Here is an 18539-nt window from a genome sequence, read left to right as displayed (position 1 = left end):
ACTCAGTCCTTGTTGAATCAAGGACTGAATGGATACCTCAAAGTAAGAGAGAAACTGTTCTCGAAAAGTTTAAGTGCTAGCCAAATGGATCAAAAACAGATGTGCAGAGATTGTTTAGCTAATTTCCTGAAATATGAAAATTCCAGGTTATATTTCTGATTTTTTAACCTATTCTGTTCCTACCAGGCAATAGGAATCTATTTTCTAGCCTATAATGCATAATCCCATTGCAGATCACAAAGTGAATTTCCCAATTAGTTAAATCTAATTAAACTGGTTAACACAATAAAAGGACAGTTTACTTATACTGAATTATAAATTGGTTTCCTACTCAAAATAACTGGATAAATAGATTTCTACCAAATATAACTATGGCTTGTAACTGGAAATCCAATTAAAATGTAAGCCTGACATTTCTTCTTATTGGGGGAGGTTACTAGGGCTTGAACTCGGGGGCTTTCCTTGTAACTTTTGTTTTTCACTCAAGGCTAGCCTTCTACGACTTGAGCCACACTTCTACCCCCAAGCCTGACGTGTCTTCTGACTTTGGTTTTTGCTCATTAACTCATACTACCACCAGGATTAATTACACTCATAGACCAATGATGGGTTTGCCTCTGGTCAGGAGGAAGTTAAATTGTGTGGGCATTTCAGTGTACATTATGACCCATAGAAGCTAGTGAAATAAGAGCAGTTTGTGAACTCTATTGTTAGGAGTTATTTTTGTCACACTCTATTCATTATTGAAGTCTCTAGATTCTTCAGCTTGTCCCACAACCTAGAAAATGGTTCAATTCCTTATGAACCAAATCTACTTGCTAGATATTCCTCTAGGTCTTTTCTTTTAAGGGGTTAATAGTCCCCGTGGAGCAAACCAGCATTTGGCTAGTAGCCAGATAGATAGGGATGAACAGAGAGGAGAAAAAAGAGCATGAGGTGAGAGAGAGAAAAAAGAGGAGGGAGAAGGAGAGGGGGAAGGAGACAAACAGAGACAGAGTGAGACAGAAAGAGAGAGTGTCAGACAGACTACCAGACAGCAGCCAAGGTGGCAATAGTTTCTGTGCTTCTCTATGGGTATGCTAGCATAGGGCAAAGTGAAAACAGAAAGGGGAGCCAAAGAGAAAATACAAGAAGCAGCAGCTGTTAGCTGGTGCTCCTGGAAACTGTCTGGAGATAGGGAATCATAAAAACTATGCCCAAATGCTCTAAACTTGTCCAAGTTCCTATTCAGATCATGTCTTCTGAAATAGTAATTAAAGTAGCATCCATCTATCTGGCCTGCTTCTTAAATATATAAATGAATGGCTTGAGTTCAAGTCTTTTCAAAAGGTTACAGAAAGGCTAAATTGGAATTAGTTTGTCAAATCTTTAAGAAATGTTCAATAAATGTGAACTTTTTTTTTTGCCAGTCCTGGGGCTTAAATTCAGGGTCTGGGCACTGTCCCTGAGCTTCTTTTGCTCAAGGCTAGCACTCTGTTGAGCAACAGTGCCCTTTCTGTGGAACTGAGGAATCAAACCCAGAGCTTCATGAATGCTAGTCAAGCACTCTACCACTAAGCCACATTCCCAACCAACAGCTGTAGAAGAAACTGCTCCGTAGAAGAAACTGCTCCGTGTTAGTGAGGATTCTGAATATATAACTTTGTTGTCTTATTTTAATTGTAGTAAAATATATGTAAAAGGGCTGGGAATATGGCCTAGTGGCAAGAGTGCTTGCCTCGTATATACGAAGCCCTGGGTTCAATTCTCCAGCACCACATATATAGAAAAAGGCCAGAAGTGGCGCTGTGGCTCAAGTGGCAGAGTGTCAGCCTTGAGCAAAAAGAAGCCAGGGACAGTGCTCAGGCCCTGAGTCCAAGGCCCAGGACTGGCAAAAAAAAAAAAAAAAAACATGTAAAATTTACCATCCTAAGTCTAAGTGTACTCTGTTTGGTTAAGTATACTTAGATTCTCAAGGACCAATCTCTAAAAGAACTTTTCATCTTACAAATCTGAAACTCTATAGGATAATAACTCTCCCTTCTCTTTCCCTAAGTTTTGGTGATCATTCTACTTTTCAACACTGGTATGTTTTTATTTTAGTTATTTATTAGCAAATATATATATATATATATATACAGTAAGTTCTATATACTAAATATAGTCATTTAATCCTCACAACCCCCCTAAGAGGTCAGTGCAGCTATCATTCCCATTCTACAGATTCAAAATAGCAAAACTAAGAAAACTGTCCAAGATGACACAACTAGGAAATGACCGAGAAGGAACTTAAACCAAAGTTCTTACTTGAAACATGACACTGCAAAAATAGTCACTGTAAAGACAAACTGATCAAGCATTAATATTATTTCCTGGCACATGCTTTTTGTAAACCTCTCTATGTGTGACATACTCTAATATTTATCTAACCAAAAGGCTACCTGACCAAAGTAGCTCACTTGTTTTGTCAGTCCTGGGGCTTGAACTCGGAGCCTAAGCACTGTCCCTAACTTTTGATTTTTAGTCAGTTCTGGGGCTTGAATGCTGTGGCTTGAATGCTAGGGCTCAAGTGCTGTCCCTAAGTTTTGTGGGTTTTTCATAAGGCTAAAATTCTACAGCTTGAGTTACATACAGCTTCACTCCTGGTTTTCTAGTGGTTAATGGAAGATAAGAGTCTCATGGTCTTTCCTGCTGAAGCTGAACCCTAAACCTCAGATTTCAACTTCTTGAGGAGCTAGAATTACAGGCATGTCCCACCAGCAACGCGCCTCTACTAATCTTTCCAAAGACTGTATGTTATAGTCATTTTTTGTTAAGTCATTTTCTTGACATTAATAAAAACAAAACAATATTTTAGCTACATCAGTTATAATGTATACATGGCAAATTATAATAAAGCATTTTATAAATACACATTACAAATCATTATAACTACTAACGTATTCTTTTTGTGTACTAGTACTAGAGCTTGAACTCAGGGCCAGGGCACTCTCTCTTAGCTCTTTCCCTCAAAGCTGGCACTTCACCACTTGAACACGTCGACTTTCAGCTTTTTTGCTAGTTAACTGGATATAAGTCTCATGGACTTTTCCTGCCAGAGGTAGCTTTGAACTGTGATCCTCAGATCTCACCTCCTGAGTAGGATTACAGAAGTCAGGCACTGGTGCCCGGCGATTACTTAAACAACACCACCACCTTAGGTGTTTTCTCTAGCTTCTTTCAAGAAGGAAAATAAGGGGTGGGGGTGGGGAGGGAGCAAAGGAAGTTAACAAGTGCGTAGCTCAACCTCCGTTTAGCCTGGTAAATTAAAACGTGTCCAGCTTTGCCAGCTATTCACATAGACCAGTCCTGATGAGCCAATCCAACCGTATACCTTGATAGATTTTCTTTCTTTAAGCAGCTGGGCGTGATCTCCTTTATCCTGATTTTTTTTTTTTTTTAGCTTAGTAATCCTTTCATAGTCATATCAACCCATACTTCCCTTCAGACTTGGGGCGTTCTTGACTACACCTTCAGAATGGCCCCGAATGGGCAAAAAGAACCGGCAGGTCGTTTTTCCGGGAGCCCCTGGGCCGGGGGCGGGGGGGGGGGCGCCGAGGAGAGGGAAGCGGGATGCGGGCTGAGGCTTCGCCTTCGGCGACCCTCAGTGCACCAGAGGGCATCGCCTAGGTCAGCTCCCTTCAAACCCCCAGCATGTCACAGCACGACGCGGACGAGGCAGGGCGCAGGCGGCCCTCGCCCGCGGCCCACAGCCAGGCGGCGCGGTCTCCAGCGCGACGTGAAACCCGCAAACCCCACCACGCACCCGGCGCCTGGAGAAACCGCACCATCACCGCCCCGCCGCGCCCCGGGATCCGCGCGCCCCGGCCTCCCTCGCGCCCCGCCTGCCGCCCGCGGGTGCTCACCCCGTGGATCGTCCTGCCCCGGGGGGGGGGGGCTGCAGCTTGGGGTCGGCGGCACCGCCTCGGCAGCCGCCCGCCGCCCGGTGACAGCACGGCCACCTCGACCTCCCTGCCGCCGGCTCTGTTTACAAGCGGCTGCGCCCGGTCCCGCGCTTAAAGGAGTCCCCCTCGGCACCCCCGGCAGCCGGACCCCGACGCCTAAGGTTCCGGGCCGGGAAGGCGGGAGTCTCCTCCCGGGGGCGGGGGGGGGGGGGATAGAGAGGTAGGGGGGGGGGGGGGGAGGCCGCCCGGCCAGACCCGCCCGGCTTCCCCGTGTCGGTGTTTTCTCACATCGGGAAAAGCCTTGGCGGGTGCCGCACACTTACCTGCTGCTCCCTACCAACAGCTCAAACGCACGTGTGCACTGGGAATAAAATACCGGGCTTTCTTGTCAGAGAGAATTGGAGTTCTTGCTGGGCAGCCGCGGCTCCCGCCGGCCGTCCTAGCCAAGCAGGAGGCTGAGATCCTAGGACCACAGTTCTAAGCCGGCCGGTGCGACTCTCATCTCCGATTAACTACCAACAAAGAAAACAAAAAGCTGGAAGTGAAGCTGTGGGTCAAGTGGTACAGCACAGGCCTTGAGCAAAAAACTAAATAAAAGCTCAGAGACTGCACTCGGGCCCAGAGTTCAAGCCCAGGACCTGCACAAAAAGAGAGTAAGAGAGTTCTTTCCAAAAGTAGGCCTGCGGGACTTGGAGAACCTTTCACAAATTGAAAGGGCAGCAGGTTCCCGGTAAAACAATCCTTGGGGTGTGTGTGTGTGTGTGTGTGTGTGTGTGTGTGTGTCCTTGGGGTGTGTATGTGTGTGTGTGTGTGTGTGTGGGTGGCGCATGATGTGCACTGTGACTGGCTACTTTGCAAGGATGTACTGGTCTGGTTAGACAGACCTTCCTGGCGGTTTCCTGCGTTCATCTCCAAAGTAGGATGCTGATTTGTCATTTTCTCACTTTTTAATTACACATTTTTAAAAATTTTACTTTATTGGCTTTTTCATCTCTGCCACAGTGTCACCTATAAATTATCCTAAGACACAGATTTTGGGTTCATTTTTATATATAAAATGTGTGTGTGTGTGTGTGTGTGTGTGTGTGTGCTACTGAATGACCAGGTTTCTAGGCTGCCGATTCCTACATATTTTAGTCTTTTTTCTTTTTCAGTACTAGATTTTGAATTTAGAGGCCCCTCACACATGCTGAGCTGATATGATACTTCTGAGCCATGTCTTTAACCTTGTTTTCACTGGTTATTTTTAAGATGGGGTCTATATTACACCCCATGCTCATTGAGCACCTGAACTGCAATCCACCTACTTTGGGCTTCTGTCCTTTGCTGGTATCACAGGTGCATGCCATAGCATCTTAGCTTCCCTCTGTGGAGAGTTTTGTGGACTTTTCTCCCTGTGCTGTCCTGGATCCTTGACATTCTTGTTCTTCACCTCTCAAATAGCTAGGGTTACAGCTGTGAGCCATAGGTGCCAGCTATCATTGATTTTCACCCACAAAAAATATTCAGTGATTCACCACCACCACCATGATTATCACTTCATTCATATCTCCCACAATCATCATCACTGACAACTGTTATGCCTAGATTTCCGGTCCCCAAAGACCACCAAGGAGCCGATACCGATGCAAATGCACGAGAGTCTTTATTGCAAGCTCGAGCCTGGACTCGAACCATCACCGACCTAGTGGATCTGGATTGAGAGTCCCCGCCCTCAGATAGGCAGGATTTTTACTGTGATTACAATAGGAGCCGGGTACTTCCAACTTGGCAGATACTTGATTGGATGGCATTTAGCAAGCAAGTCTTGTCCTATTTCTATTGGCCATCTACCCTTTCAGTTATCCATTTTGGCTTTGATATTGGGAACTGGCCTCGATATTAGGAATTGACAACAGGTGGTCACGTAGCACTGATGCAGGGGATTAGTGCAGGGGGTAGAGCAAGTCACAAATGGGTTAAGCAAGCCGTTTACAGAAGCAGAATATTGCGGTCAGGCTGACCTAGTACCAACTTTATTTTAACAATTGCAACCATGTTTTCCCATTACCACTAAGCAAGCTTGAGCAGGCTAAAACAATCCAGTACTCAATCATAAGTAAACCAACCTGACAGTTACCATGGCATTTCTACTACTATTATGGTTATTTCTATAGTCTATGATTATGATCATTTTTACTGTCCGTTACCATGGTTGCTACCCAGGTATAGATGTGAACAAGTGCTCTCTACATTTTTAAATGTCAAACTACAAGAAACTAGTCTCACGGGTGGGGGTGCAGCCCTCTATCATCGAGTCATCACCAGGGTTTAGAAGCTGTTATAATTTTTAACACTAAAACTTATATTTAGTTACTCCAGTTTTCAGGTCAGCCCTAACACAACCATCACTACCATATCTACTACCTTCAGATTCACTACCTTCATCAACACAACCACCACCACTAACAGCTACCACCACTTTCACATCCACCACCACTATCTTCGTCACCATATTCACATCCACCAAGAACCTCCATCACCAAATCTACCACCACTATCACCATCACTACATCTACCACTACCAACAACCATCATTACCGCATCTACCATCACCACCACCAACTATCACATTGACCATCACCGCCTACCAAAGTTCCTTAAACCAAGAATATGTAATAACAGTTCACACACACAAAAAAACCCTTCAACCAGGTATGTTGAAAGTAGCTACATAATGAACATACGCTACAGAAATTCATTGTCCACTAGGTATGGTTTATGGAGGAACAATTGCTTATATAATGGCTGCTGTTAACTGAGAACTCTATTAAGAGATTACTGGTCAAGAGAATTGCCTAGGAAGTTAAAACTGTCTTGATGTACAACAGAACCAGTTAGAATGATGTCATTTCAACTTCTTTCTGGGGAAATTTTAATAAATCTAAGTAATCTGCAAAGTTTAGGTAAACTTTAAGAGTATTAAGAGTTGTTGGCAGACTTTGAAAGAGTTTAGCATAAAGGATAAAGCTCTTGGAATCACTGTGTGGGCAAGGGATGGAGGGAAGTCGAATCTGGAAGAGAAAAAACTATAGCCTTCATGCCAACAATAGCCTCAGCTATTCCCTCAATAACCTCAGAGATAGAGTGAGCCTCAGAGGCTTCAAGGTAATTCTGAATCCTGTCTGGCATAGTGTTGTACTGATAAATTAACTGACAACTTTAGAGGTTTTGATTAGTGTTCACCAGTTTCTATGGTGCAAAGATTCACCATGCTTCATTTCAAGGTCTAGATGTGACATCGCAGAAGACAGAGTTTGAGGTGTGCACAGGAAGGCCTCAAGAATCAGTAGAAGCATTGTGAGATGGCCAAGACTCTGCAGCCCCACACCACAGAATTGCATGTGGGCCTCTCTGAGAGGTGGCCTAGCCCTGGGCAAGGCATCTTTCTGGAGTTGACTCATCTCTGAAGGGGATGACCCCTGGGGGCAATCGATAGCCAGCCAGCACTCTCAGCAACTGGGGCAGCAAGTCCTTTTTACTGGGGAAAGGTTCTTGACAACATATCAGAGTCCACCATAATTGGTCTGGGAAAGCAGTCTCCTGTCCACTCAGCTGTCAATCAAGAGTCTAGTCATCTACTTTTAGATGATCATGTGAGGAGATTTCTAGCAATCAGAAACAGTAAATATCTGGGAAGTACTAATGGCAGGGAACCCAACTAGCTCAGAATAAAACAGACTTGACTGTTGTGATAGGACTCTAAAAGGATTTGAGCAGGACTTGAAGGATGAATAGAACTGAGGTAGAAAAGCAGAGATTGAATAGTAGTAGCATTACATTGAGACTCACAAAAACTGTTACTTCTCTCAGTCTCATTTTCCCTAGAGTAAATGGAGATGATAATGATGATAGTAATATCATAATAGAAATAATTTTCCTCTGTCAAATGTTGTAAAATGTTAATTTACATTTAGAGTTTATAATAGTGCTTAGTTACATTCACCTGCTAAGAAATGACTTTTTTGTGCCAGTACTGAGGCTTGAACTCAAAAACCTGCTCTAATGCTTGAATCCAAGATAGGCACTCATTCAAGACAGGCACTCTGCCATTTGAATCACACCTCAACTTCTGACTTCCTGATAATTGACTGGAAATAAGAGTCTCATGGACTTCTATACCCAGGCTAGCTTTGTTTGAGCTGTGATTTTCAGTTCTCAGCCTCCTGAGTAGTGGGAAAATGACATTTCATTGAATCAGAAAAATGTGAAAAGACAATACACTAAAGAAGAGTGCAAAAAGTAGAATAATAACAAAATAGTGGCTTTTACCACTTCTCTCTTTCTACAAAATAGCTTACCAAGAATAAACCCGAGGGGCTGGGAATATGGCCTAGTGGCAAGAGTGCTTGCCTTGTATACATGAAGCCCAGGGTTTGATTCCCCAGCGCCACATATATAGAAAATGGCCAGAAGTGGCGCTGTGGCTCAAGTGGCAGAGTGCTAACCTTGAGCAAAAAGAAGCCAGGGACAGTGCTCAGGCCCTGAGTCCAAGGCCCAGGACTGGCAAAAAAAAAAAAAAAAAAAAAAAGAATAAACCCTGAGATTGGCCTTTCCTGGTTGTATTAATAAAAACAAAAACTTTGATGGGTGCTTAGAATTAAATTGCCAGAAAAGCTTCAAAAAGCAAAGATTTGTTTCACTAAAATAAATCCTAAATGGCCAGCACAGCAAAGTAAGAGAACAGAGAGGTGCCTTCAGTTTCCCAGCCCAAGCCCTGCTCTTCACACAAAAGACCCACATATAACCTTAACTTCTTAGTAGCCACACCCTAATGTCATCTACTGCTTTCCAGCTATATAGTCTCTGCTCAGGCCTAAGAGGACTGCTTTAATCCACCTTATGTTGTTATAGAAAAACACCCAAGATGAAGTAATTTATAAAGAACAGAGAGTAGTTCCTAGTTCTTCAGGCTGGGAGTCCATGAGCACAACACCAGCATGTGTGAAGGGCCTTCTAGCTAGCTATGTGGTGTGTTTCATCTGTAAGACAGAACCACCATACTCTCTTCCTCCTCTTACAAAGTCATTAATGGCTCTTCTCACAGACCTACTTACATGACTTCACCTCATCCAAATTACCCCCCCCCCACCGAAGTCTCCATTTTTAAATAGCATACCAAATGAATGCTGGTATTAAGTTTCTAACATATGGGTTTTGAGGTGAAGTACTCAGACCATAGCAGGAACAGACTGATAGCTGGCCATCCCCCAGCATGACAACCCCTGGCTAAAAGTCGTGTGTAGCCCTCAGACCTGGAAGGATAGGGAATTCTGAGGCCCTGGATGCTTAGCCTAGAAGGAAGAGATTGAAGGAGATGACCTGCTTGGCCATGAATAGAGTTAGCCAGAATGCTTCAGGCCTGAAGCATCAAACACAAATCAGTGGCTCACACGCTTGGGTCTAAGGAGGGTACTTGGAGGGTTTATTGAAGATCAACTTTTTTTTCTTGTTGTTTATTTGGGGGGGGGGCAATCCTGGGGCTTGAACTCAGGGCCTGGGTGCTATCCCTGAACCGTTTGCCCAAGGTTAGCACTCTACCACTTGAGCCACCACAGCTTCCAGTTTCCTGGTGGTTAGTTGGAGATAAGAATGCCACAGCCTTTCCTGCCTGAGCTGGCTTTGAACTTCCATCTTCAGATCTCATCCCTCTGAGTAGCTAGGATTACAGATGTGAACCAGTAGTGCCTTGCTGATTATACTTCTTGTTATTTATACTGCAAAGCATGATGATGGCCCATCACAAGATCTAATAAGAATTGTATATTTGTATTGTTGAAGACTTCTATTCCAGCATTCTATTTTATTTGATTTTCAAGGTTTTATAAAGGGCTTTTGTTAACTTCTTTATTTTTCAAAATCTAATCCAAAATCTAGTCCTATCCTAAAGAGCCTAATCTCTGTTTCCATTTTCATATGATCTAAAAATCTTCCCCCAACACCACCCAAAGGTCCATGTAAGCTTTTACATCATCCAGTTGTTGTTTTTTTAACCAGACTTGGAATCACAGATACAAAACCAATGCCCAAACACTGAGTTCAGTTCCTCCTGCATGATTTTTTATTACAAGCATCTTAATGAATTATTATGAAAATGAAAGTTGTTTCCCAATAGACAGAATGTTAATAATGTGTGTATAAGAAACTAACCTCACCAAGCACTGGTGGTTCATGCCTGTAATCTTAGCTTACTCAAGGGCTGAGATCTGATGTTTGCAGTTTGCACCCAGCCCAGGCAGGAAAATCTGTGAGACTCTTATTTCCAATTAACCAGCCAAAAGCCGAAAGTAGAGCTGTGCATCCAGTGGTAGAGTACTAGCCTTGAATGTAAAAGCAAAAGGACAGCACTCAGGCTCTGAGTTCAAGCCCCAGTACACACACACACACACACACACACACACACACACACACACACACCACCCCACTACCACTACCACCACCACCACCACCACCACCACCACCACCACCACCACCACTGTACCATCACTACATTCTACTGAGAAATGTGTAGTGCATTTGAAAGTGTCTCATGCCATTTTCAGGAAGGACAGGCTGTCACTCCATAACCTGATACATACAGAGATATGATAAATTCCCAGGAGGGATGAGTGTGCAAAGGAGATCCAGATTTAATGCCCACATAAGCTTAGCTTCTCTCTGTGTGTCTGTGCCTGTCTGTTTGTCTCTCCATCATTCCCTCCCTCCTTTCTGCCCTCCCTTCCTCCTTGGCACAACAAGACCCACACAGAGCTTTGCTATTCTTCAGCTAATGGGATTGGTACCGCTTAAAGCAGACTGCTAGGTCATTGTCTATGACCACTGCAAGAGAAACATTATTTAAAGACCATTCAGACCCTAAAAGAAGCAGCAGAGCAGAGTAATTATGGGAGACTCTCCATTAACTAGGGCATCTTTGCTTTTTGTCTGAGTTGGTTTAATAAGGCCTGCTAATGGGACTATGGGGGATGGGGGGATGCTAATGGCTCTAAAACAGCCCCTTCTAGTCCCCTTTGTTGAAGCACTGTCTTTACAGACACTGCAGGGAAAGCCAGAAGTTACCATACTGAGAAATGACCTTCACAAAAACTTAGAAGGGACCCCTGCTGCTTAGGGGCTCTATTTTTTTTTCTCCAAAATTAGGAAACACCTTTGTCTCGCTCACTTTCTTTTATCCTAAGGCTACAGCCCCCAAGTTCCTCTTAGGATCCAAGCCCTTTGGTTTCTTGGGAATTTGTTGTTGGAGACAGCAGCACTCTGTGGTGACAGAGAGAATGACATTCTTGGAGAATTTCTTCAACTTGCTCTTTCTATTACTACATACCTACACTTCTTCAGAAAAAAAATCACCAATCCAGTTATCCCCTCCCCCACCTTGTATGCCAGTCCTGAGCCTTGAACTTAAGGCCTGAGAGCTGTCCCCACGCTTTTCTTGCTCAGGGCTAAGCCCTACTATTTGAACCACACCTCTACTTCCAGCTTTTTTCTGGTTAATTGGTGGTTAGAGTCTTTTGGACTTTCTTACCAGGACTGACTTGGAGCCATGATCCTCAGCTCTGTCTCCTGAGTGGCCAGGAGTACAAGTGTGAGCCACCAATTAATTCCCCACACCAGTTATTCCTTCTTAAAATGCAGAGATTAAAACCCACTAGGCACTGTGTTGGAAATGAAGTATACTATGGTGGGAGGGAGGTCAGGAGGGGAAAACCTGGGAGAGAATGAGGGAGGGGTGACACTGTTCAAAAGGATATATACTCAGTACCTGACTCATGTAACTGTAACCCCTCTGTACATCACCTTTACAATGAAATTTAAAATTTAAAAATAAATAAGATGTAAAACTGGATGGATATGGAGGTACATACTTGTTATGCTAGCAGAAGCAGAAAATTAGTTTGAGCTGCATAAGGATATACTTCCAAAAAAGAAAGGAAGGAGAGAGAGAAGAGAGGCAGGTAGGCAGGCAGGCAGGCAGACAGACCACCTTAAGGGTAGGATATGTCTTTTTATTGCTATTATAAAGGTGATGTACAGATTACAGTTATACGTCAAGTAATGAGTACATTTCTTTTTGGACAATGTCACTCCTTCCCTCACTCTCTCCCAGTTTTTCCCTCCCATCCCCAGTCACAAGTTGTATATAGAGTTCATCTTCAATGTAGTGTCCAGTTAGTACCACTACTGCATTTGTTCACCCTTTGCCCTTCATTTCTATGCCCCACGCTTTGCCCTCCCAAAGACAGATGAATGAACAAGACAAAAAGAAACCAAAAAACCAGCAACAAAGAAAAAACAACCCCTTGTGTTCACTTCCTGGAGTTCATTTCAATAAACATTATTTTATATGATCAGATTGGGAGGTATCTTGATGGTACAGATAGAGCACGTGTCTGGCACGCGCAAGGCCCTGCATTCCATCCCAGTGTCACAGTGACAAAACAAAACAATGCTGAGGGCTAACCAAGCCCATTTCAAACTTGGTATGGACTACTCCATTCAGACTGCTACTTCTCTTCATTTCCCTTGCCTCGCCCGGGAGCAAGCTTCCATGTTCTCTTGGCAGCAGTCCTCTAACCATCTCCTAGAGACATAATCAGTCCTCCCCATCCATTGTGCTACAACAAGTAGAGCAAGTCTTTCAAAACAGAAACGGAAGTAAGCATTCCAGAGGCTTCCTGTTTACATGGTTTCTTAATACCAGCCATAACACCCACAAATCATCTACTCCTTTCTTCTTCTCTTGCTGTATCTTGTACCATGCTCCCCTTGACTGTTTGCTACAATAACTGCAGACTTATTTTTTAGAACCATCAACTTATTATAATCCCTCCTGCCACAGGACCCTGCCACATCTTTCTATATAGAATGCTCTGTGCCCTGATAGCTACTCTTAGCTCAGTAGTCAGACCTTCAGGAAAGTCTTCTCTTACTGCCCTCTCTAAGGTTAATGACTTCTATTTTATACATTTATTTATGCCACTTTATGGTAATTAAATGTTTACAGTTACAAGATGCTTTTATATTGATAATTATCTTTCTATGAGACTGTAAGCATTATAATAATCATAAAGTCCAAAAACAATAATTATGACAGTTTTAGCACACCATTATGTTCTCATCACCCAAACAGAGGTTTGTAATGTTCAATAAATATTTGTGGTGTTGTAGAGATTGATTCAAAATATTACACCCCACTCTTTCATGCCTGTTTTCATTTGATCCACAACAGTTTGTTTCATGACAGGTTACTCGACTGCTGTATTTGAGGACAACCTTTATCCCACTTACCCCATCAATACAGAGGACCAGGTCTCTTCCATGGGGGATTAAAGAGTGTTGTAGTTTTGAGTAGATAATTAGAAGCACATTCTTATTCCCTCCATGCGTTGACCTTTGCACAGTACATAAACACATGGTAGAAGGGATTTGACTCTTCCCAGGCACTGACGGTGAGCTCTTTTGCTCAAGGCTAGAGCTCTATCACTTTGAGCCACAGCACCACTTCCGGTTTTCTGGTGTTTAGTTGAAAATAAGAGTCTCATGGACTTTCCTACCCTGGCTGGCTTTGAGCTGCGATCCTCAGATCTCAGCCACCTGAGTAGCTAGGATCACAGGCATGAGCCACCAGCAAGTAGGAGTTTTTAATGATGCTTTCTGCCTTCTCAAGACCTAGTAGGAAAGAGAATGCGGCAGAGCACCATCTATGCAAAGCTGAGAGTCCAGGATGAATTTTCTTTCCTCGGCACTCTAGGCTTGCCTGCAGAGATGGATTTGTGGGATCCTTCCCATTGTCTGTGGTCCCAGAGGAAACTAGGAGCTTTCTCTGTGTGTTGGAGAGAGAGCTGAGGAGCTATAGAGTGACATCATGACTAGGTTCTATTGTGCTGAGCTGTCTTGAAGACATGGCTACCTAGCCAGCCTCCATGCAGCTAATGGAGTGTTGAGTAACTCACACTGAGTGGGACAGGAGTTTGTACAGAGACTGCTTGGGTCCAAGTAACTCAGCACATCTTTTAAAAAATAAAGCTGGAGGTCAAGTGTCAGTGGCTCTCGCCTATAACCCTAACTACTCAGGAGGCTGAGATCTGATGATCATGGTTCAAAGCCAGCTTGGACAGAAAAGTCTGTGAGATTCTTATTTCCAGTTAGCCACCCAAATCCAAAAGTGGGGCTGTGGCTCAAGTGGTAGAGTACTAGTTTTGAGCACAAAAGCTCAGGGATGGTGCTCAAACCTGAGTTCAAGCTCCAGAACCACCACCAGCACTAGATAGATAGACAGAAAGACAGACAGATAGATATAGATAGATATACTATCTATATATACCTATATATGCAGCATATATCAACAACAATAATAAAGCTAAAGTAATCATAATGAAGAAAAGAAAATGATAAGATAAGTAATATAAATAAATAATAATAAAGGTAGAAACTGGGCATTGATGACTCAGGCCTATAATCCTACTTGGTCAGATGGAAAGGATGAGGATGATCGAAGTTCAAAGCCAGCTCAGGCAAAAAGTTCATGAGCCCCGTTTTTAATCAACAGTGGGTTATGGTAATATGTACCTGCCAGCTCAGCCACACTAGATTCTGAGGATCATGGTTCTTGGAAAACATGTGTACGAGATACAATCTGAATGGAAAACAGCTGGGTATAGTGGTTCATGGCCTGGACAAAAAAACAAGATCATATTTTAAAAAAATAACCAGAGCAAAAAGGCTGAGGCATGGCTCAAGCAGTAGAGCTAAGTTCAAGCCCTAATAACCACCAACATATAAATAAAGACATAAAGCTAGACATCTTTGTCAGGCTTACATTTCATGTTTTGCAGAGCTACCTAGATTTGGCTAGCTCTATTCTAAGCCACCTGCAACAGCCCATCTGAAGTTCTACCAGTTTAGGAATGTTAACAGCTTTGCCATTTCATTCACTTTACAATGCATTCTTTTTCATTTCCTTATAATATATCATTATAGGGCTGGGAATATGGCCTAGTGGCAAGAGCGCTTCCCTCGTATACATGAAGCCCTGGGTTCAATTCCCCAGTACCACATATATAGAAAACGGCCAGAAGTGGCGCTATGGCTCAAGTGGCAGAGTGCTAGCCTTGAGCAAAAGGAAGCCAGGGACAGTGTTCAGGCCCTGAGTCCAAGGCCCAGGACTGGCAAAAAAAAAAAAATATATATATATAATATAATAATAATATATAATATTATAATATATTATATATTATATATTATATATAATATATAATAATATATAATAATATATATACACATAGATATAATTATAAAATGATGCATTGATTCATGAGGTACTGTAATTTATAACTGCTGATTCTTTATCTGAAAAGAATCGGTGCTGAGGAATTTTTAGAATGTAGCAGTAAAGATGATGTGCTCTATCGTCTGCACAAACTTTGGAAGATCACCTAGAATGAAGGCCTGGGTATATCAAGTAGTTTGGACTATTTAATTGGAAGTAGTTTTAACTTCCTATATCTGTACCTATACTTCTATCTACATCTTAGGTATATCTGTATTTGACATATATTTTCATGTATATAGCTATATGTATGTTTATAACTATATCTAAATGTCTATATCCTTATATATTTCCATAACGATATCTCTCTATGTCTATAACTATTTAATGTCTATATATGTGTATGGATAAATACACACATATATATCCTGTATATAAATATATAGAAATTGTTGTTTAGAAATATTGACATTTCTGAGTATATTCTCTAAAAGAACACGATTTTTTTGAGGTTGGAAGACATGATTTGCAATTTACCCTACTTCCTCCCCCTTTTTATGGCTTAACACTGGTCTATTTTTTCCGTTAAGAAAGGAGACTACCATGGCTGGCTGGTCTTCTTTCTTAATGCTGTAGGCAAAGATGGAAACCATGAATTTTAAAAGAAAAAATAAAAGAGAAGGAAGAGATGGGAGAAGAAGAGGAAGATGGAGATTTTTTTAACAAGATAATTTCCCTCATCATTTACACCTTAAAATATAATTTAAATTGCATTTATTCTTTAAATTGCACAAAATCCTGTTAAAACATTACTTCAATGTCTAACACATCCGGAAAGAATGCCAATTCTATTACTTCAATGTCTAACACATCTGGAAAGAATGCCAATTCTATTTCTAAGTGATAGAATACAAGTTTAAGGTAGAATCTTTGCCAACTTTTTTAACTTTTATATAATCATTCTTAAAGGATTTCTGTTCAGTTATGTACAGATGAAGGACTGGGTGCAAATCTCTCCTTCATTTCTATTTTCAGCAGCTTCAGCTAGTAGATTAAATATGGATGGGTAGGTCTAAATATACTGTAGATAGGAGACATAAATGTGTGCAAGCAATCCAATTGCTCCCAACTTTACTCTGATATAAGCTTCTGTGTATAAATTTGAACTCTTGCCAGGACTTATTCTTATCTCCCTGTCAAAACTATTTCCACATTATCCAATGTGATAGGCCAGGAAGATAAAAATAGATGAACAGTCATACTTAGCCTTTTCCTAGCTCTTAATTTTGAAGTTTCCTTGACTCAATAATACAATCAAGGCTTGTTTTCCTGCCATTTTTCTCCTTCTAAATATTTGGATAACACACTTTGGAGACTAAATGGATAGTTTGAATCGGCCACGAAGACAGCCAATCTGTAAAGAAAAGCTAAGAGAACCAGGAGTCCAAATGCACTCAGAGCACCTGGAAATTACACCTGGCGTCCAGCAACCTTCTGTGTGCCTTTGTTGCACAGTATTTTCTGGCAGCAGGCTTTCAAGGGTACCTTTATTTCGCTGATTACTAAATTAGTGTTGGATTTAATGAGAGAGATCTGTCCTTTTATTTGTGCCTTTTTTCCTTCTTCTTCTTCTTACTTAAAAAAAAAGAAAAAGAAAAAGGATCAGCATCACAAAAGCTTTGTACATTTCTAGTTTGCTTTTGATGATGTGACCATTTGCTCCCATCTATCTCCATGGTAATAAGCTGCCTCCACCCCCACTTTGCCAAGCCTCGGTGATGAGGAGGCTTCTGGGGTGGAGAAGAGGTGCATGCTAAAATAATGCAGGGACGCAAATTGCTCTCGGTAAATAGGCCCCCATCTTCAAAGCCTTTGAGTTTTCTTCCAATGTTATCCGTTTTTTTTTTTTCCCCCTCTTTACTTGAAAATTGGTGTCTTGGACATAAAATATTTGAAAGTAAGAAAAAAAATTTGCATCTCAGCAGACGCATGACGGCCAGTCTCCATATGCTGAAATGAGAATTTTTAAATTACAAGAGATCTCAAGGCTTCATCTGGTTTCAAGATGTTTCTTGTAAAACAGAGGAAACTGAGGCTCAGAATACCTTATTGTGTCATGTTTCATCATAACTAGGTGCTTGGATGTATGTCTTCCGGCAAGGTATTCTTTCTTGTATTATTAATATTTCAATAATAGTTATTATATTAGTAATAATAGCTATTACTCATAATTAAAGAGATAATACACAAGGTATGTTATGAAATGTTAAGTAATTATTATGTTGATACAAGCAACATTTTGTCCACACTTTACAGTTTTTGCAAATCTTGCCTTTCAACCTCAAAAAATCATGTTTTAAAGAATACACTCAGTGTTTCTAAACAATAATTTCTATATGTTTATATACAGAATATATAGCTGTGTATTTATCTACACACACACACACATATATATATATATATATAAACAATACTCCTAGAGTGGTGGCTATAGTTAATTTTGATGTACTTTTTAAAAGTAATTTTCTGTATTTTTAAATTGTCTATATAATAATTATATTCATTTGTACAGAAAAAAGAAGTCTTTTATTTTTTGTAATCTATCCATTTGATGTTTAAAATGTAATTTAGTTCTGCTTGGCTTGATCTTACTGTTCTTTTCCCACTAAATGCAAAACAGTCCATGATTCAAAATAGCTCTACATCTTTTCCCTGCTCTCTCTGCTCTGACTTTGCATTGGAGGCTGGGATGGCCGTGGTCCCTCCTCATTCAGGCAGTGTCAGGGATTGTCACTTCGCCAGGAAAGAATCGATTGCTTCTGAGCCCTTCTTACCTGAATACCTCAAAGCACTTCATAGCTCTTAACTCATTGGAAATCTCATTAAGGTGCATGTTTGGTTGTAAAGACTTTTCACAGTTCTATGAACAAATGATCACAGGCATATAAGAAATGATGAGGAACTCTGGGATAAAGTGGGGTCTGAGAACAATTGCAAGGCCACACAGCATGTAACACGACGCAAGTTGCTGGCACACGATAGTGCCAAGATTCCCATTCAGAGACAATACCTTCTTATATCCTGTGCCATGTGCCCAGCAGTGACTGGAGCGCGGCATTCCCAAAACCATTGGCCTGGACAGAGCCAGATTCAAGTTGTAAGTTCATTTCTACTCCTAATCACAAAGCAGAGCCAACAACTTAGTGTAACTTCCGAACATCCCCCCCCTAGTTAGGATCAACTAGATCCTAACAACTTTTCATTTCAACAATAATATTGATGGAATGAATCCTTTTCATAGAAGACTATTA

The 18539-nt window shown here is 41.7% G+C and overlaps 1 protein-coding gene across 4 annotated transcripts in view; it reads right to left on the bottom strand.

The window, feature by feature from the left end:
* Plekhm3 (pleckstrin homology domain containing M3) overlaps nt 1-4017 on the bottom strand; it is a 160811-nt gene extending 156794 nt beyond the window's left edge. For 3 of the 4 annotated variants that reach the window (XM_048344858.1, XM_048344862.1, XM_048344861.1), the window contains exon 1: nt 3885-4017. The gene's annotated coding sequence lies outside the window, so the exon portion shown is untranslated. Of the gene's footprint in view, nt 1-3784; nt 3840-3884 lie in introns of those variants that run through there. The other variant, XM_048344860.1, reaches the window with a different exon arrangement.
* Between the last annotated feature and the right edge of the window lie 14522 nt (nt 4018-18539).

This window comes from Perognathus longimembris, chromosome 4, assembly GCF_023159225.1.
Source record: "Perognathus longimembris pacificus isolate PPM17 chromosome 4, ASM2315922v1, whole genome shotgun sequence".
NCBI lineage: Eukaryota > Metazoa > Chordata > Mammalia > Rodentia > Heteromyidae > Perognathus > Perognathus longimembris.
Note: the sequence above shows the minus strand (reverse complement) of the source record. Positions and strands in the feature narration are given on the sequence as shown.